At 40.6% G+C, this 20,009-nt stretch overlaps 1 long non-coding RNA gene across 2 annotated transcripts in view; it reads left to right on the top strand.

The window, feature by feature from the left end:
• Positions 1-20,009, top strand: part of LOC102752415 — a 148,760-nt gene that overhangs the window by 33,391 nt on the left and 95,360 nt on the right. For both annotated transcript variants that reach the window (XR_436144.2, XR_001515384.1), the window contains exon 2: positions 7,712-7,781. This is a non-coding gene — a long non-coding RNA (uncharacterized LOC102752415). The remainder of the gene's footprint in view (positions 1-7,711; positions 7,782-20,009) is intronic.

The following is a 20,009-nucleotide window of genomic DNA, read 5'->3' as shown; positions in this document are numbered from 1 at the left end:
GAAAAGAAAAGAAAGGAAGAAAGGTAGCCCAGCTGGTATTGCTCAGTAGTTGAGCATTGACCTACGAACCAGAAGGTCATGGTTCAATTCTTGGGTTGCAGGCATGATCCCCCGTTTGGGGCATGCTGGAGGTAGCCGATCAATGATTCTCTTTCATCATTGATGTTTCTCTCTCTCTCTCTCTCTCTCCCTCTCCCTTCCTCTCTGAAATCAACAAAAATATATTTTTTTAAAAAGGTAAATGAATCTTCAAGTTCATACCTGCCAGCTAATAAAGTCACGTTAAAAACAAGTCAAATAGTCAAGAGTCTCTTGTGCATAGTCCTGAGTGGTAGCGTACAGACAATTTCATGATGATTACTTTTCCCTAAAGATGTGATAGCATATCTGTGACTGCAAAGCATCACCATTCCTGAAATATCATTCTCAGACCAACCAACTCAATACAGCCATGATCTGAGATCTCCTGGGGCGTGGGACTGTTCAGGCCTTATAGCTCTACAAGAAAAGTGAGCTTGGGCAGCCTGGGCACTGTTTTCCATAGCTGGCCTTGTGCATTTAGTTCCAACAGAGGGGCGCGGTTATTAAAGTCCGGTCCCTAGGAAAGGCTTAACTTGCACAGACTATCCGATTGAGAATTTTTGGATTGGCCAAAAGAGAATCCATTACTTGATTTCATTTTTATTATTTGAAATCCATAAAGGCTTATTTATTTGAATGAATCTATTTCTTTCCATAAAATAAACTGTATACATTATATCAGATCACATAATGGTGTGTGTGTGTGTGTGTGTATATATATATATGTATATATATATATACATATATATATATATATATATTTTACTAAATTCATTTTATTGGAAGGATAAAATCCATAAAGTTTTTATTCTTAACTTTACATCTGCATGCTTTTTAATATTTAAAAGGCTCATTGCAATTATAGCTGTTGATTTCTCTGTTTTACACACTTGAATTCTAACTTCAAATAGAACTGATATGAAATGATAATTGGGGAATCCTTGCTCAACTAAAAGTATAGAGATTAAAAAAACTAAACTAAATTTTAGAATGTGCTTTTAAGACTGATTATTATCAAATTTAGGAGACTTAAAAACTCCACAACTGTTAAATTCTTCCTTTAAAGTATTTTCACACTAAAAGATAGCTTAAGAATTTCTCCCATTCTTTCTCCCCAGTTTCCCTTGGGAAGGATTTATTATTATTGAGAGAGAGAGGAAGAAGAGGAAGGGAGGGAGGGAGGGAGAGAGAGAGAAAGAAAGAGATTATTCCACTTCTTTATGCATTCATTGGTTGCTTCTTTTTTTTTAAAATATATTTTTATTGATTTCAGAGAGGAAGGGAGAGATAGAAACATCAATGATGAGAGGGAATCATTGGTCTGCTACCTCCTGCACATCCAACACCAGGGATCGAGCCCACAACCCGGGCATGTGCCCTGACCTGGAATCAAACCGTGACCTCCTGGTTCATAGGTTAACACTCAACCACGGAGCCACACTGGGTGGGCCATTGGTTGCTTCTTGTATGTGCCCTGACCAGTGATTGAACCCACCACCTTGGTGTATAGGGACAATGCTCTAACCAACTGAGCTACCCATTGAGGGCCAAAGGACTTTTTAAATAGCTGCTCTTTTTTGAGTACTTTCCCTGTGCTAGGACTTGAACATTCTCTCATTTAATCTTCAGAACTCCCCTATGAGGCATAGACATTACTTCTGTTATGCCAGTGTGAACACCAAGGTTCAAAGATATGTAGCTAGGAAGGGGCAGAGCTAGTGTTAGAAATTAGGACCCCTTATCCTTTCAACTTCAAAGCTTACTCCTTCTTCTGCAACATTTATTTATTCACTCACACATTCATTAATTTATTCAGTGAATGCTCTCACATGCTTACTATGGGCCAAGCATGTGCTGTTTGCTGGGATTAAAATGATGAGCAAAAATTAGGGCACCATCGCTGCCTGTATGAAGCTGAGAATCTCTGTTCCCTCCAGGTTATCTGTGTTTGCAGAAAGTTATGAATGGAGATTAACTTCCTGCAAACACAGACAAGAATGGAAAGATCCCCCCCCCCCTTTTTTAATGTAGGAGATGACCATTTTATAAATAACCCCATGTGAAAGAATATTAAAGATTTACCAGCCCTAGGTTGTGTGTGTTTGCTTAGAGTCCTGGATGACTTCAAGATAAATGAAGCACAGAAGTTAATTAGAGAGGCTGAAACTCAAGAAATCCCTAGTGAAAAAAATAAGGTTTATCGGTTTTTCACACGAGGCAGAAGCAATGGCAGAAATTGAGTTCCTGTCAGCAAGATCCTAGTGTTTAAGACATGGTTTAATCATGTGTCTGGGCTGTTAGCACCCTGAGCACCCTGACCGACACTAATTCCTGAGCCAAGGTACTCACCCCCACTGCCATCAGCTACTGGTGACAGAACCCATTACCTATGTCAGGACGTCGGTGTTAGAGGGGCCACTAGGCCGTGTACCACCAGGTCTATTAACAGGCAGGGATATTCTTCGCTGAAATATGTTTGCTCCTATGGGGTGATTGTTCATTTTTGTCTCTTCTGATAAAGACTTAGCTCTAGGGAACATTTCACTTTCCATGACACCACCAAAACAAAACACAAAACAGCCCTAGGGTAGTGATGACTAGCTGGTGTGCAGCCTCCCGTGGCAAGGCCTGGGGACCCTGTTAATAACATGACTTGTTTACTGGGGTAGCAGTTACTCAGCTCCTGCTGACTGTGGCCATGAAAGAGGGTCAAATGGTGCCAGATATTTTATTTTCTAAAGCGAAGCCAGAAATCTGATATTTAAATCTAGCAGCTGATTAAAAATTCAAAACCAAACAAACTCTTGGGCCAATATATATTTTTTTAATAGGGTAACTACTCATCCAATTTTGTCTGGGACTGAGGAGTTTCCTGGCACCGGGGTCTTCTGATGCTAAAATAAGGGGAGCCCTCGGTCGACTGGGACAGTGAGTCCTTCTAGAATGTGGAAGGTAAAGAAAACATCTGTAAAAGTTGAAGGAAGTCTGTAGGTGGTCAGTGTTTAACCTTTGATGAATAGGACAGCAAACCGGAATAGGGTTCACACTGTCCCATTTTCAGAGGAGGAGAGGATATTGATTAACAGAGGACTGTATACACGGACCAGAGCATGTTCAATTCTTCACTTCTGCTCTCTCCACCGTCCATTTCTGATGGCTGCAGCCAGGTTAGAAGCTACTATCAGATTGGTTGCAGTGCCGTAGGGTTCACTCTTCCAGCTGCCCATCCTCAAATTTGTTCATCCAAGGAACACACTGGGGAGAGAGCCCTTCCTTGGACAATGGGAGACCCAGAGGGCAAAAGGAAGATGCCGAGTGCTCTGAAAGGATGCAGACAATTGAAGGAAATGTTGAAAGGTTATCTGGAAATGTCTTGGACCAGACTATTTTTATTCTACTTAAGTTTTGTAGCTATAACTATAAGGGTTAGTTTTTCCACAAGCTTTTTCTTTAAAAAGAAAGATTTTAGGTTTATAGAATATTGCCAGGGGAAGGGAATTTAAACACCATGAGTTTGCATCTTTCAATATAAAATTGGGCAAATTGAGGTCCACTGTTCCATAGCTAGCTAATGACAGAATGGTTCAACTTGGTCCTGTTTGGAGTCCGGTGGGGGGCCAGTAGGGTGATAAGGGAAGGCAACTCAGCTCCTCTAAGATGCATTTCTGTTGGGGTCCAACCCCAGCAGGTCCAGGGGTTCCCAAAGATGTAACAAGACAACAAAACACAGAACCTGGCTGGAGATCCTGGATAGAACCAGGCGAGAGAACCCAACCATGCTGATCAACTGAACGCTGTCTCCATGTCCTTCCTTCTTCGCTGACTCCGTCCACACCTTTGGGAACCCCTGGACCTGCTGGAGTTGGACCCCAACACATTTCTATCAATTACATTTTTATGGCACCAAGAAAAATAATCATTAAAATCTAAAAATAAGTTATTTCACTCTCTGCCCTTTGTTTATGAAATTAAATGATGATGAGTCACTGAATGCTCATATTATTGAAACAATGCAAATACATAAAACGAAGGACATTGAAGCTGAAAAAGGAGCATCCTATATCAAAAAGGCTAATTGGTTGTATCTGGGCCATTTCCTGTGGGCAGAACCCGTTTCAAACGAAAAACCCATGATTTGAAAAACATAGGCAAGGAAGTTTTTTTAAAAAGTCTTTACACCCATCATTATATATTGGCATAGATTTCACTTCATTCTTTAGTTCTAAATGCATCACAACAGAATTCTCTTTGAAGTCAGAGAATGAACTTTGTGGTGAGGGTGTACCACCAGGTTCGTATGGAACAACTAAAAACAAGGCTGATTTTTATCTTATTATTGTGGCATTCTGCACAAGCCAAAGGACCTACTGGTCATATTTACAGTCACACAGAGGTACCATTAAGGTTCAAAACAAACAGATTCCTTGTTTGAATAATTAGACTTCTCCTTACTTCCTTTTGACCCAAAAATGAAATATATGATTCATCTCCTCACCTGTTTATGTAAATTCCTAGGGATCGTAACAGAGTAGAATAGAAACAATGACTTAATAGCATGACTGTCACACCAGCAGACCACAGGCCAACCTAGGTTCCTTGCAGACCCTAAGAAGCTCCAAGAGGCTGGAGATCAGTGTTCATGCTGACTTTATTGTGGGTGACTGCATGTAGTTCTAGGCCACTTACGGGGGTAAACATAAGCTCGGTGAATAGTTCAGGGTCAGATTCATCTGATATGAGAGGCCAACAATTAACAGAGTTTATGATTAACATCCAGACTCACAGCTTCTCCAGCACTTACCAGCAAGAAGGGAGAGTTATGTTTATTCTTGATAACCATTTGAGGGTTGATCTAGGAATAGGAGTCAATAAAACACATCATAAAACAGTGTTTTGCTGTTCAGGCCAGACTCCCTCTAGGACAAATCTCTCACGGGGTAGTTTTGGCATTCTATTTCAGAGGCAAAAGAGAGTGTTTCCGAAGAGTGTTGTTGCTGCTGTACGTGTGTATGTGCGTGCGTGTGTGTGTGTTTAAGCTTAAATCAACAAACATTTATTATCTCACATAATTTCTGAGGGTCAGGAGTCTGGGAGTGGCTTGGCTGGATGATTCTGGATTAGAGTTTCTCAGGAGGTGGAAGTGTCAGCCATGGCTGCAGTCATCTCACAGCTTCACTGGGGCTCAAGGGCCCACCTTTCAAGATGGTGTGTCATTGGCTGAAGGTGGCTCATTCACATGGCTGTTGCCTGGAGGCCTCAGTTCCTTACATTTTGCCTTTAACCTGACTGTGGGCCTGCTTGAGTGTCTTCACAAGTCATCTAGTTTCCTTCAAAGTGAGCAATCCAAGAGAGAAGGTGTGACTGTGATTAACATGGCTTTCAGAATTGGATATTTGAGATTTCCAGAGCCATGTGCCACTAAATTGCTCCATTTCTTCATGCTCCTAAGCAGCATTATAGTTGGGGATAGTATGGACTTCCCAAGGGTGACTCACTTGCTTTAATATGGGAAGCAAATGAGTCCACATTGGAAGATGTAGAAGGTGAGAGTTGAAGACGGGAGGTGCCTTTTAAGTAAACTACTGTTATACATTGCTGAAAGTAGTGGTAAATTATCCTTTTTAATATTTGGGAATAGATAAATTTGTGCAAGTGTTTAGCTCAAACCTTTCATTTTAAAGATGGTGCTTGAGGGTACAATGAGTGAAATTCTACATATATATTTCAGAGTATTTTTATTTTGTTTTATTTTTATTGATTTCAGAGAGGAAGGGAGGAGGAGAAAGATACAGAAACATCAGCAATGAGAGAGAATCATTGATTGGCTGCCTCCTGCATGCCCCCTACTGACAATGAAACTTGCAACCCAGGCATGTGCATTGAACCGTGACCTTCTGGTTCATAGATCAGTGCTCAACCACTGATCCACACCAGGTGGGCCAGAGTATTTTCATTTTAAAGAGTTACCTTTAACCTTTACTGTGGGTAGGTTATTACAGTAGAGAAAAGATAAGCCATCTCTGGGCTTTCCAAGCTCATTGTGAACAACGAAATTTGATTCTCAGCAGCCTTTAAGTTGAATCTGAATGCAGAAGTGGGATCCAGATCATAAACGTAATTCTCCCATACATGGGACAATGGGTTGCTGGGAAATTGTATAGAAAGCTTCTTCTTTGCAGCCTCAACACTTTTAGAATAAGTGTAATGGAAACTCTCAGGGAACTTGCTTATTAAGCCTCCATGAAGGTCCATTTCCTCCTCGGCCAAAGGAGGCTGATGGTAGCCACCTTGTAGGATTTTTGTCATGATTAGAAATAATGTATACTAAGTGGTAGCTGATTTTATCATCATCATTATATTTATTTAAGGCATTAAACTCAGAACCAAGATGCACTTATTCCTACTTAACCCTTGTTCCATTGGTTCTCAAAACGACATTGAGGCATCTGAAAGGCGATGGTGGGAGGAGGGGGAGACTCCTCAGTCCACTGCAGCCTTGTGAGGTCGTATTTCTCCTAAGATCACTTATAGCAGAATTACCTGGTTGTTAAAAAACAGATTCATGGATCCTGCCACAGGTCTACTGAGTCAGTATATCTGGCGATGGAACCCTGTAATCTGTATTTTTAACAATCCACCCAAATGATTCTCATGCCCACTAAAGTTTGAGACCCACTACATCGGTGTTTTGGAGCCCTTATGGGGCTCACTGTGGGCAAGGCAGCTAAATTGATCTTAACTAGAATTAAAAAATTCTTATTATTCATCCCTGTTGTATAATACTAATATTTGTGTCCTTATATTTATACATTTATTCATAAATCATAGGTACCACTACACGATATCATATATATTATAAAACAAAGTAGAAAATTTAAGAAGAGGAGATGGAAATGTTATGTACACATTTTAATACTTCCTTTCCATGTGGGTCATATGATATACCCTTGGGATTTATACTCCCTACCTAACCTAGAGTCCGCTGGCTAAACCAAAAGTCTTCACTGTGGTTGTGATGATGAAATCACTCTCTAAGCAAATATTTACAGAGTTCTTTCCAAATGCCAGGTCTAGGCTCCAATTGCTCACTCTGAGTGACCATCTCCTGTCATATTGAAGCACTGATAACATCACTACCTCATCATGGGTAAACACGTTCTTATTTCCAGGTTTTACGGGTAGGAGGGTCCAGTTCATCTCCTCCAGGCAGTAGAGCAGTGCTACATCTAGTTCAAGACCATGTCAAGGTCACAAATATTAATATATAGAATATACATTATGAACAGAGCATTTAAGGTTGGAGGAAAGTCCAAGATAGTCTCGGTAAGTTAGTAAGAACCCAAATAATGAAGAAAACAGATAAATGGCCTTCACTGAATTACACGGAGCAGACTCTTTCGGGGTTGTGTGGCACTGTGGAAAGAACACTGGGTTTGGTTTTGGAGGACCTATATGTGTGTATGTGCTTTTTTCCTTCAGGCTGGGTGACTTTCAGTAAATTATTTACTCACTGAGCTTCTGATTGCTCCTTTGCAAAACAACGGTAATAACAGCGTTTATGCCTACCTAACACAATTGCTCTCACAACCAAACTCTCCTCATCTTAGCTAATTATCCTGTTCAATTCCAGGCTTCATCCATCAGCTGTCAGTCACTATGCACTTACTGAGGGCTTGATGGATATTCCAGAGCATCACCAGGTAAGTAGAATGTCACTTCTGATTTTACTAGAATAAGCAAGTTCTTATTCTCCTGAATTCAACCACTGCTCAGCTTCCATCTGTCACACTTGCACTCCCATAGGGATTGCAGAAGTGAATTCAAAGCCTGACGTTGCCACTTTGACATTTCATTTCGTTAAGCTTTCACTCCCTCATCTGTAAAATGAGGGTAATGATATTTGCCCCCTAAATCATTTTGAGGATTAAATGAGATAGTTTATGTAAAATACTTGGGTACAATTGACACATAGTGAAAAATCGAATAAATGATTATTACTTAATTTAAATGGCAAACATGGTGAGGTGCTCTTTCAACATTTTGGTAAATGCCAACGGCAACTTGATACACCTGCTCAGAATTGGATTTCACTTGGTGATTCTAAAAACAAACAAGTGATTTGACCGTTCATTTTTTATATGATTAACCCTATACTGGTTATTGAGAATGAAGTTAAGAGAGAAGTATCTTTTCACATTCAGTTAGAGAATGAATGATGACTAGCGTGACAAAATGGAACATTTTGCTGTTTCAGACTGGTATCAATTTAAGAACTGACCCCAAAATGAAGGCTTAATATTTACTAGACATAAAAATAAAAGGAAACTATATTGCTAATGCAATCAGATGTGATCATCGAAGTAATAAGTTGTGGGTCTGTATGCGCCACAACAAAGCTTTGATCCTGATTTTTATGTTGTGACATACATCTTATCCCAGTATTTAATAACAATATTTTGTTATTACACCAGCTATTGACATAGTTTAGATCACCCACTTAGTGACTCATGCTTGGCATTTCCTTCTTCCTTACCTATGCAAGGATGATTTAAATACACAGGCACATTTAGCTGATTGTAATTTACCTTCAGAACAGGCCTGGAGCTTAAAAAATGCCCATAGTTTTGTTTCTGGGTGAATTTGCATGCTAGTTTCCCTTCAGTGTCCTAAGTACAAGTCTGATCTTTAAAACAGGCTCTTCTCCTATTGCCTGAGTTTGAAGCTGATTTTCTATGTTTTAATTTCTCTCGGTATCTTATTCTGTCTTCCTGTCACTGGACTCATGGTGGCATGGGGTGTTAGAACAGGAAAGAACCTTAGAGACCTTCTAACTCTATGCCCTCATTTTCATTTATTTATTTTGTTTTCTTGTTACTCCTCAGCAGAGGATATTTTTCCATAGACTTTTAAAGAAAGTGGAAGGGAGGGGGAGAGACAAAGAGACAGAAACATCAATGTGAGAGAGACACTGATTGGTTGCCTCACACACGCACCTGACCAGAGCTGGGAGGGGATCAAGCCTGCAAACCAAGTGATCGGAATTGAGCCCGGGACCCTTCAGTCCATGGGCCAACACTCTATCCACTGAGCCAAACTGGCTAGGGCTCTAGTCCCTCATTTTTTAGATGTGAAAGATCATTTTTATCAGCGCCAAAGTAGATTCTACTAGTAGACTCTAGGGCACAACTCTCAGCATTTGCTCATGGTTTATATCTCCCCAACTCAGCTTCTTCCTATTCCTCTGACTCTTGATTTACTTTTATGGTTCAGATGGATAAAAGATTAATCTGAAACATTGTGTTCAGTCCTTTCCCTAGAACATGCCTTGATGTGTGAGGAAACTGGTCTTTCCAGGTTCTCACCTGTGAGGTGTGGCAAGTTGGCCATGGATGTGCTCTTGGAACTGGCTGTCCTCATCCTATTCTATCTTTGGCATTGTGACTCTTGGAAATTGAGTATAGAATCATCTCCAATTTTAGTTAATATTTACATTGAGAAATTACATTTATTTCTCACTTTTCACTGCAATGTGACATAGATGAAGTATTCCGTAGTGAATTAATAACATAGAAGTTCTGGAACCAAATTAGGATCTTTATATATTCTAAAAAAACCTTTAAAAACCTAAGATATTAATTAATAGATTAGATACTGAAGACCCAAAACTCGTTATTGAACTTTAGTTAAAGAGAGCCATTCTGAATGATAATTTGATATCCTGGGAGCTGTAAATATTGTGTAGTAATAGCATATTTTATATCATTGAAACAGAAGATGCTATTTAGCAAAAATAAAAATAAAAAATTTAGCAAAAAGGCAAAGTAAGTGTATGAATGTAGCATCAGAATAATAAGACACGCCCTAGCTAGTTTTGCTCAGTAGATAGCGTTGGCCTGCAGACTGAAGGGTCCTGGATTCAATTTCGGTCAAGGGCACATGCCCAGGTTGCAAGCTCGATCCCCAGTAGAGGGTGTACAGGAGGCAGCCCATCAATGATTCTCTCTCATCATTGATGTTTCTATCTCTCTTTCTCTCTCCCATGCTCTCTGAAATCAATAAAAATATATTTTAAAAAAGAAAAATAAGACAGGCTCTAATAAGAGAATTATATGTGTTTATAGAGGAAAAATGGTATAATGAAATTTGGACATACCAGAAAAGCACTGTCTAGATAGAAGTTGCACTTTCTGGGTACGTAATTGTGAACAAAGAAATAACCCCCAAGCCAAATATACTTTATTCTGTATTAAGGAATAGTGTAAAGTGTGAGGAATCTTCGGCTTCTAGAAATGCAAATTGCATCACTTCTTTAGTCTCTGTACTTAGGTGTCTGCTCCACCACTCTACTGAAACTGCTTTCAGGGAAATCACCAATGAGTTACAACTTTCCAAACTTCCTTTTTCAAGGAATATGACATTTGATACTATTGCCTGCTTCCTCCTGGGAACTCTTCTTTTTAGTTTCTTGATGTTGCCATTGAGTAGTTTTCTGCTGCTCTGCCCCTTCCTTCACCCATGCATTAAATATTGACATCCGGTATTCCACACTTGGTCCCTTTTCTTTTAATGCTGCCAGAAATCATGAATATAACCTATGAACCAAATCACACCTGCCCACTGCAGACATTGCTAATTGATTTGGGCAATTTTCTGTTATCCTCCATGCTATCCTAGAATTCTCAAAAATGCTTCAGGCAAGCACCAAGTGATTGGAGTTTGCACATGAGAAGACACGTTTTCCTCCAACTCTCTTTTGCATGTCCATCGTGGAAGAGCTCATCTGCAGTCATGACTTTAAATTCCAAAAATCCTGGGGCTCATTTATCAGTCTCCAGCACCTCACACAGTGTCTGGAGAACGTGATCTGGCTTAGGTAAATATTCGGAGAATAAATGCTAAAATGTTTGATTAGCTTACAATATCTAAGCATGTTCTAACATGTCTTGGGTGCTTGAATGCCATTAAAATTGAAATGTAGTTAGTGGTCACAGAGAATAGACAAAATAGTGACCATATTACAATGAGGTATGTACATTTTGAGAAATTATACTTCTGAACAAAAATTCTTTCTGTATTAGACTGTGTAATTATTTTCAAATGAGAAAAATGTTAAGATCTGCTTGATGATGATGATGATAATAATAATAATGATGATAATAAAACACCCAAGGGAGCTGTGGAACCTTTTTTTAGGGCTTTGAGGAGTCAGTAACAGGCTAGTCCAGTGGGATATTTTCCTCAAAGTTGTAAATTCCGACCCAATGGCTAATGAGATTAAAATGTACTTTCTATTTATTCCTAGCCAAGGTCAAAGCAGGAACTATAATTTTGCACTCCACTTTGTCATCTTTTGAAAGAGTTATAAATCTTCAATCACCAGGGTTATTTATAGCCTGATTTTTTCCCCCTGAAAACTAATAAAGTAAACAAATCTCTAAAATGCTTACCACAAAGACACTTCCAATAAAACATGTTTATAGAGGTAGAACACAGCATTGTAAACTTTGAGACCGATTTTTCTCCTTATTGTCTCATTTTTTAGATTGATCTGTAAAGGAGGATTATTATACAATAGTGAAGTATTGTTCACTGAGCTAATGTGGCCTAAACTTTATTTGTATGCCAGCTTTACCATTGTTTCCGTACATTCATGTGTCAGTGACGGAGATACATTCTAAGAAATGTGTTGTTAGGCAATTGTGCGCTTACACAAATCTAGATAGTATAGCCTACTGTGGGCGAAAGGGGCCACATGCTAACCTGACAAGCTCAGCGGAGGCCTGCATGGCAGTCTTGCAAACTCAGAGACCTAAAGTAACCACAAAGGATGGTCTGAAATTAAACTTTAAGTAAAAGCAGTTATGGTGGGTAGTCACCTCCGAAGCCGGCATCTTCACTGACAAGGTCAACCTTTACCTTAACTGAGCCTGTCTGTCTTTTTGCATCTGTAATAACATACCCTTTGAAATGTCTGGGTAACTTGTAACTTCCCTTTTTCTGGACCCCTTAGGGCACAACCTAATGTGCTGGGCGCCAGGACAGATACCACAAATTCCTTCATTATCATGTTAATCTTTCCTGCACCCACCGAAGTATGTGTCTATCATTTTACTTTTTATCCATTCCCAGGGATTTCCCCACTTTGCTTTCTCCCACCTCTCTGTCTATCACCAATGGATTTCATGTAACCTACCTTCCTCCCATTCCTTTGATTGCAATGTATAAATTCAGATGTAACCCACCATTCTCCAGAGCATTATCTCAATTCATTGAGGTTCTGCTTCCCAGCATAGGTTGACAGTTTGGCTCAAATAAACTCACAGAAATTCTTTACAGGTTTCAATGGTTTTTTATGTTAACACTACTATACACCTATGTTACATGGTATAGCCTACTGCTCAATTAAAAACCTGTACAGCATGTTCCTGTACTGAATACTATAGGCAATTGTAACATAGTAGTAAGTATCTGTGAATCTAGACATATCTAATCAGAGAAAAGATACAGTAAAATATGGAATAAGATAAAAAATTATACTCTTATATAGGGCACTTACCATGAATGGAGCTTCCAGGAGTGGAGCTTCCAGGAGTGGCCTGCTGGGGAGAGACTGCGGGTGGGAGTGAGTGGTAAGTGAATGTGAAGGCCTAGGACAATACTGTGCAGTACTGTGGACTTTATAAACACTGTACATTTAGGCTGCACTAAATTCATTTTAAAATGGAGTAGAGCCCTAGATGGTTTGGCTCAGTGGATAGAGCATTGGCCGGCGGACCAAAAGATCCCAGGTTTGATTCTGGTCAAGGGCATGTACTTTGGTTGCAGGCTCCTTTCTGGCCCAGGCCCTGGTTGGGGTGCGTGCACGAGGCAACCAATTGATGTGTTTCTCTCTGGTTTTCCCTCTCTTTGCCACTCTCTAAAATAAATAAATGGAAAAATATCCTTGGGTAGGGGTTTAACAAAAATGAAAGTGGAGTAGAATTACACTATGACATCACTAGGCAATAGGAATTTCCCAGCTCCATTATATTCTTATGTACCTCTGATGTATATGGGGTCCATTGTTGACCCAAGTGTCATTATGCGGGACATGACTGTATTCTTATAAAAGCACAGTAGACCTAACATACAGAACTAAGTAAATGTTAGTTGTTCTTATATATTATCAAAGGTGCTTGGCTTACACTGAGGATGAAAAGCATACCTTTTTCAAGGTATGTAATAATGTGGTAGTTGTCAGGAGCCTGATTGGAAGGGCCACAATGTGACTCACCGACTCACACTGTGTTACACTCGTGCACATTTAATTTCAGGGTGCACCAGAAAGCAACAGCACAGAGGTGGGGTAGAGTTGCTCACGACTGGAGGGCTGGCTTGTTTATGATGCATTAATTCTCTAGGGCAGGTATTGGCAGACTTTTTCTGTAAAGAACCCCTTGGTAAATAAATATTTGGGACTTTGTGAGCCTTATGGGTTCTATTGCAGCTACTCAACTCTGCTATTGCAGTGCAGAAACAACCACATATAATACATAAACAAATATATGTGACTGTGTTCCAATAAAGTTTTATAAAAGTAGGTGGTGTCCTGAATTTGTTTCAGGGATCATAGTTTGTAGACTCGCTAGTCCAGTAGTGTGGGTGAGTATTTATTCCAATAATGCTGGCAGTATGGGAAAACAGCAGGTAATCCATGGGAATCTGCTCTGCCCCTCACATACACCATAAGCCAGTTGCTTATGTTGGGCAGAAGGACAAAACTTACCCAGGGAAGTAGGCAAAAGGAATAAGAATCAGTATGAAAAAATGGGTATTAAAGAGATGGGGAAGTAGGCAAAAAAGAGTAAGAATGGATATAATGGTTACAGATTACAGGCAGGGTGGGTTGGGGATTTGCAAAGGACAGAGTGGGGACTCCATTGTTTCCACAGCAAGGTTGTTAATCTTTCCATGATAATAGGCAGTTCTTGGATGAGAAGGGACCATATTCCAAGGTAGACTCCCAGGTCCAGATTCCAGGGGATGGCATACAACTCCCAGCCAGGTTAGAATGTGCTTTCTTCAAACAAAGAGGTCTGGAATTCCAAGAAAAACTCACCCAAGTCTACCTGATGCAAAGCGAGGAGCTGGTGGGACATAATGGGTCCCTGCTGGTACATAGCCCTGGTTTGGTTTTGCAAGTCGGTCCTGGGTGGGCTTCTCTGGAATCCTGCCACACAATCTGAGTCACAACCCAAGTCACGGCACCATAGTGCTGTAGGCAGTGGGGACAGCACCAGGTGTTACACCAGTGGGGTCAGTAGTTGAGTTCTGGCTGGAGGAAGGAGAAGGAGGAAGAGAGAGTTGCAGCTGTGCTCCCAGGATGGAGAGTGCTCTCAGTGGTGTGGTTTTGCCGCTCAGTTTTCTTAACACTACAAATTCTTTTTTCATTTTCCTGTTTTATCCTCTGTGTGTGTGTTTGCCATTGCTCTATCATTAATTTTTTTTAAATATATTTTTATTGACTTTTTACAGAGAGGAAGGGAGAGGGATAGAGAGTTAGGAACATTGAAGAGAGAGAAACATGGATCAGCTGCCTCCTGCACGTCCCCCACTGGGGATCAAGCCTGCAACCAAGGTATAGGGCACTTACCATGAATGGAGCTTCCAGGAGTGGAAGTTGCTCTAAGTCAGAGAGTGAGTGGTAAATGAATGTGAAGGCCTAGGACAATATTGTACAGTACTGTGGACTTTATATAAACACTGTACATTTAGGCCGCACTAAATTTATTTTAAAATGGAGTAGAGCCCTAGATGGTTTGGCTCAGTGGATAGAGTACTGGCCTGCGGACCAAAAGATCCCAGGTTCGATTCTGGTCAAGTGCATGTACTTTGGTTGCAGGCTCCTTCCCGTGGAAAAATATCCTTGGGTGAGGATTTAACAAAAATGAAAGTGGAATAGAATTACACTATGACATCACTAGGCAATAGGAATTTCCCAGCCTCACGGAGGCCGTCCCAGCCTCACGGGGCCATCTCAGCTACACGAAGTTTGGCATTCTGTCCTTTGTTGGGCGGCTCCTTGCTGGACAAAATCTCCAGGCGTTCCTGGTGGCTGAATATCTGGTATGCTTGCTTGGATTTCGTTTTCTACCAAGTGCACAGACTGCCTGTCTGCCGTCTCCCAGCGCCCCTTGTGAGGCTGGTTCTGGTGGACCTGCCTGTGCGTTTGCTGGTACAGCGGTTCCATGTCGCTGGCCCAGCAGCGGCTCCGGCTTCCTCCAAACCTGATTCTGCTTCTTGAGTGTGTCCCTTATGTATGCGAGGAGTTGAAATCTGCATTCTGCTGGGCTGGGCTGCAAAAGCACCGGTGCTTCCTTTGGGTGGGGATGTAAATTGAGTAGGGTAGGGTCCCCCGGAATCACCAGGGTGGAGCAAAGGGCAATGGCGACTCCATGTCTCGCGTCCCTGAGTGCCTGCGAGCAGTTCCGTGACACAGCCACTCTCACTCTCCAGCCCATTGCAAGGCCCTCCCGCCTCTCCCTGTAGGGGTCTGGGACCTCAGAATCCTGCCCCAAACAAGCTCAGTGGACTCGAGAGTCTGCGGCCCCTTCCGATTGAAAAAAACCCCGCGCATCCAGTTGCAGCCTGCCTGGCACCGACTCCGTACCTCCGTTCTTAGAGCTTCTGTACAACCCACTCAGTCTCAATGCTCTTCTTTCTTTCCTTCCAGTTGTAGAGCTTCCACTGGGCCAGCTTTCCCATGGTTCTGAATGACAGCTGTTTGTCTTATAGTTGGTAGTCTCGATGTTGTAGTGGGAGGCAGCACGCACAGGTCTGTACCTTACACTGCCATCTTGGTTCTCCCCTAAGTGCCTCTTTTTAAAGTTTATGGCACAGATTCTTATTTGAAAAACTTTGCTTCTGACCGACCTCACATGAAAGATTCCAGTGGGAACTGGAGAGAGCCTCCTCTATCATATCCTTGCATTGAAACTGGGAGATTCCAAAATGAACCTGGATGATTTTATCAGTATGGATCTTGAGGTAGGGTGGGTAGTGGTATACTCTCTGTCTGAGTTTATACATCAAAATTACTGAATTTGAGCCCGGCTGGTGTGACTCAGTGGTTGAGCGTCAACCTGTTAAAACAGGAGGTCACAGTTTGATTCCTGATCAGGGCACATGTCCAGGTTGTGGGCTTGATCCCCAGTCGGGGGGCATGCAGGAGACAGCCGATCAATGATTTCTCTCTCAATATTGATGTTTCTATCTCTCTCTCCCTCTCTGAAATCAATAAAAATATATTAACAAAAACAAAACAAAACAAAAACAAAAAACTACTGAATTGACATCTGGACACAGAACCATGGAGAAATTCTAGAACATGAACAGTAAACTTGATGGTACATTTGTTTTAGAATTATGTTTTCCTCTTTTAAATCAATTCAGTTGGAACATGACTAAACAAACAAAAAAACACAACCTTTTAAAAAATATTTAGATATCAGGTTGAAACTTAATGTAGTGTGTATATTTACTCAGATATTCCTATGTCTCATTTGTTAAAACATTTGATGACTTACGCCAGTATTCACTTTTGTTGTGATGGATGTGTGGACTTTGTGTTTGTTCTGGATGCTGCATTTTTCTCCAGCTACACTATAAGCTCCTAGAGGGCAGGGCTGTGGCTCCTTGCTCAGTGAATCACTAGTACCCATAAAAGGTGGCGAAAAGATGTTTGCTAGGGATTATGCTGCTGCTTAAAGAGGGTTAATCTTGTGAGTGAATCAGCAATAAGTATTAGTCTTTTTGGACTATTAAATTCTTTAAAAAGATTGCAGTCCTTTTCAGGCTTGAGTGTTATTTGGCCTATTTGTATATCTTGTTGTTGTAAATAAAATTTATTGAAAAACTTTTTTAAAAAGGAAATATTTCTCAAAAGTGTACATCCACTCTCCTACCTTAATATTGAACACTAGAGGCACAGTGCACGAAATTTGTGCACTCGGGAGGGGGGGTGAGGTCTGTCAGCCCTGATTGCAAGAGGTCACAGGCCGAGGGACCCCACCAGTGCATGATTAAGGCCAGGAAGGGACGTGGGAGGTTGGCCTGCTGGGGAGAGACTGCGGGTGGCGGGGCTCCAGGGGGTGTCCAACCCGTCTGGCTCAGTCTCAGTCCGTGGGACTCCAGCAGCAAGCTAACCTACTGGTCGGAGCATCTGCCCCCTGGTGTTCAGTGCACATCATAGTGAGTGATTGAGCAGCCTTAGCATATCATTAGTATATTACGCCTTAATATGCTAAGTGTCCTCAAACTTTTTAAACAGGGGGCCAGTTCACTGTCCCTCAGACCATTGGAGGGCCGCACTATAGTTTAAAAAAAACTATGAACAAATTTCTATGCACACTGCACATATCTTATTTTGAAGTAAAAAAACAAAACTTAAAAAAAAAGGCTCTCCTAACTTCAAAATAAAAGGCCCTACTAACTGCAAAATAAAAAAAAAAAAAAAAAAGACCTCGTAATTTCAAAAAAAAATAAATCCTAACTTCTTCTTACCTTGGTCCTCAGGCAGCAGCAGGCTCTGCACAGGCAAGCTCATGACTCGTCCGATCATACCCGAGACTGAAAGGAGGAGTCTAGAGACAGAGAGAAAGAGGGGAGTCAGAGAGTGCAGCGCACATTCCACACATGTGCACTGCGGGCCCGGGATGAGTCGGCTGCTAAGCAACAGGCAGCAGCGGCAAAAACACCCAGTGGGCCGGATAAATGTTTTCGGCGGGCCGCATGTGGCCCATGGGCCGTAGTTTGAGGACCCCTGGGTTAAACGGATGACCAGACACTTAGCATATTAGGCTTTTATTTATATAGGCTGAGCAGATTAGCTTGACTCATTGCTGACCCTAGGACTTAACCTGAGAGTCAAAGAATAGCTTTGATTACAGCTTGTTTTTGTTTTCTTCTAAAAATAGATTTTTTTCATGAAAGAAAATTTGTTTCTTGAGTCTTGATTAATTGAAGGTTTGATATTTTTCTCTCACTCTTGTTTATGTGCTACCACAGAATGAGGTGTGGCCATAATATTTGGTCACTCTGAGTCACTGTGGTTCATGAGGTCAGTTACATAAGTCAAGGTCTAATATTTCATAGTTTCTGTGTAGCCAGACTACATGAGATCCAAATGATGAAGGAAGTCTTTTAGTTATGTCTACTTCTACCGTATTTGTATGAATATGACAAAAATGGAAAGAATGGTAGCATGCTTCTTTAAACAAATTAGACAACATTTCAAATATTCAGAGTAATTCTGAAAATAATATAATGGATTCCCAGGTTGCTATGATCCAGATTTAACACAAGATTTGAGGACATAAAATCCTTAAAAAATTACTGGTGAATGTAAAAAGTGAAGGTGCCTCCCTCCCCTTGATACTCCTCCCTTCCCTCTCTCCTTAAATGGTCATTGTTTTCAAAATGGTTTATGCATCACTTATCTACTTATGTGTTAGAAAATCACCCCAAATATGTAGTAACTTAAAACAACAACAACCACTTATTATTGATCATGACTGTACATGTCCAATAGAGGGTTCTACTAACAGGAAATAGGCTATGCTGATCTTAGGTGGATTTGTTGATGTGTCTGTGGTCAGTTGGCAGGTCAGCTGGGTGCTGGCTTATCTTACGTATGGGCTGAATCATGTGTCTGGTAGTTAGCTGATTGTAGCTTGGGGCAATGAGGTTGACTGGGCCATGGGTTGCTCATCACTCAACAGGCTAGCCCAGGCTTATTCACAATGTAGTAGGAGGGTTCTAAGAGGGAGAATGGAAGTATATAGGGCTTCTGGCAAAACATCTCTTCCACTGCATTCTGTTGGCGAGAATGAGTGTCAAAGATACCAGATTCAAGAGATGGGAAAGTAGACTTTGCTTCTTGGTAGAAGGAATGGTAAAGTTGTATTGTAAGAGAGAGTGGATTTCTAAGAGAGGAGGAAATTGTAGCCATTTTTGTCATCTACTATAAAGCATATGTATTTTTTTCCATGTATGTGTCTTACATTTTTAGTAGATTTGCTTATAGTTATAAATGAAATTTTGTATTATTATAATAATTAGTGTAATTAATATCCTATTCAATATATGGCTTTGTATATTATTTTTTTTAGAAATTCAAAAGTATGTTTTTATGATGAATTTAATGATATTATATAATGCATATATCACAATTTACATTCTATTGTTGATGTACATTTAAATTCTTTCTCATTATTTTTTGCAATCAAAAGCAAAGCTGCAATGAATATGCTTGCCCACAATTTTGTGTGCAAATGTCAGAGTTTCTCTAGGTATATTTCTAAAAATGGACCTACAATACATATATTTTCAGCTTTAGTGGATATTGCAAATTATTCTCCAAAATAATTGGACCAGTGCACACACTCAATCAGGGTATTTAACAGCTTCATTTCCTTAAGAATCACACTTCGTATTACCAGGTATTTTTACTTCTTGTGGAGCCAATTGGAGAGTATCATCATTTTGGTTGCATATTCATTTAATAAGGTTGAACATATTTCATATGTGTACTGGACAGATAAATTTACTCTCTTGGAAATTGGCTATTCATATATTTCAACATTTAAATTTTATTTTATAATTACTCTGGCAGCTCCTGTACTGAGAATAGAAGGTAAGGAGTCTGTGTAGGAGCAGGAGGCCAGTAATGGGACTATTGCAATAATCCAGGTGAGAGATGTGGTGGTTTGGACACAGGTGGTAACAGTGTAAGTATGAGAAGTAGCTGAATTCTGGATCTATTTTACAGGCAGAGTGAAAGGATTTCTTGATGAATTGGGTGTTGGATATGAAGAAAGAGAGGACTCCAGGATTACTCCAAGGATTTTGGCATGGGCATCTGGATTAAAGAACTGCTATTAACTGGTTAG

This window comes from Myotis davidii, unplaced genomic scaffold (assembly GCF_000327345.1).
Source record: "Myotis davidii unplaced genomic scaffold, ASM32734v1 scaffold362, whole genome shotgun sequence".
Classification (NCBI taxonomy): Eukaryota; Metazoa; Chordata; class Mammalia; order Chiroptera; family Vespertilionidae; genus Myotis; species Myotis davidii.
The sequence above is the reverse complement of the archived record's forward strand: the minus strand, read 5'-3'. Positions and strand labels throughout refer to the sequence as shown.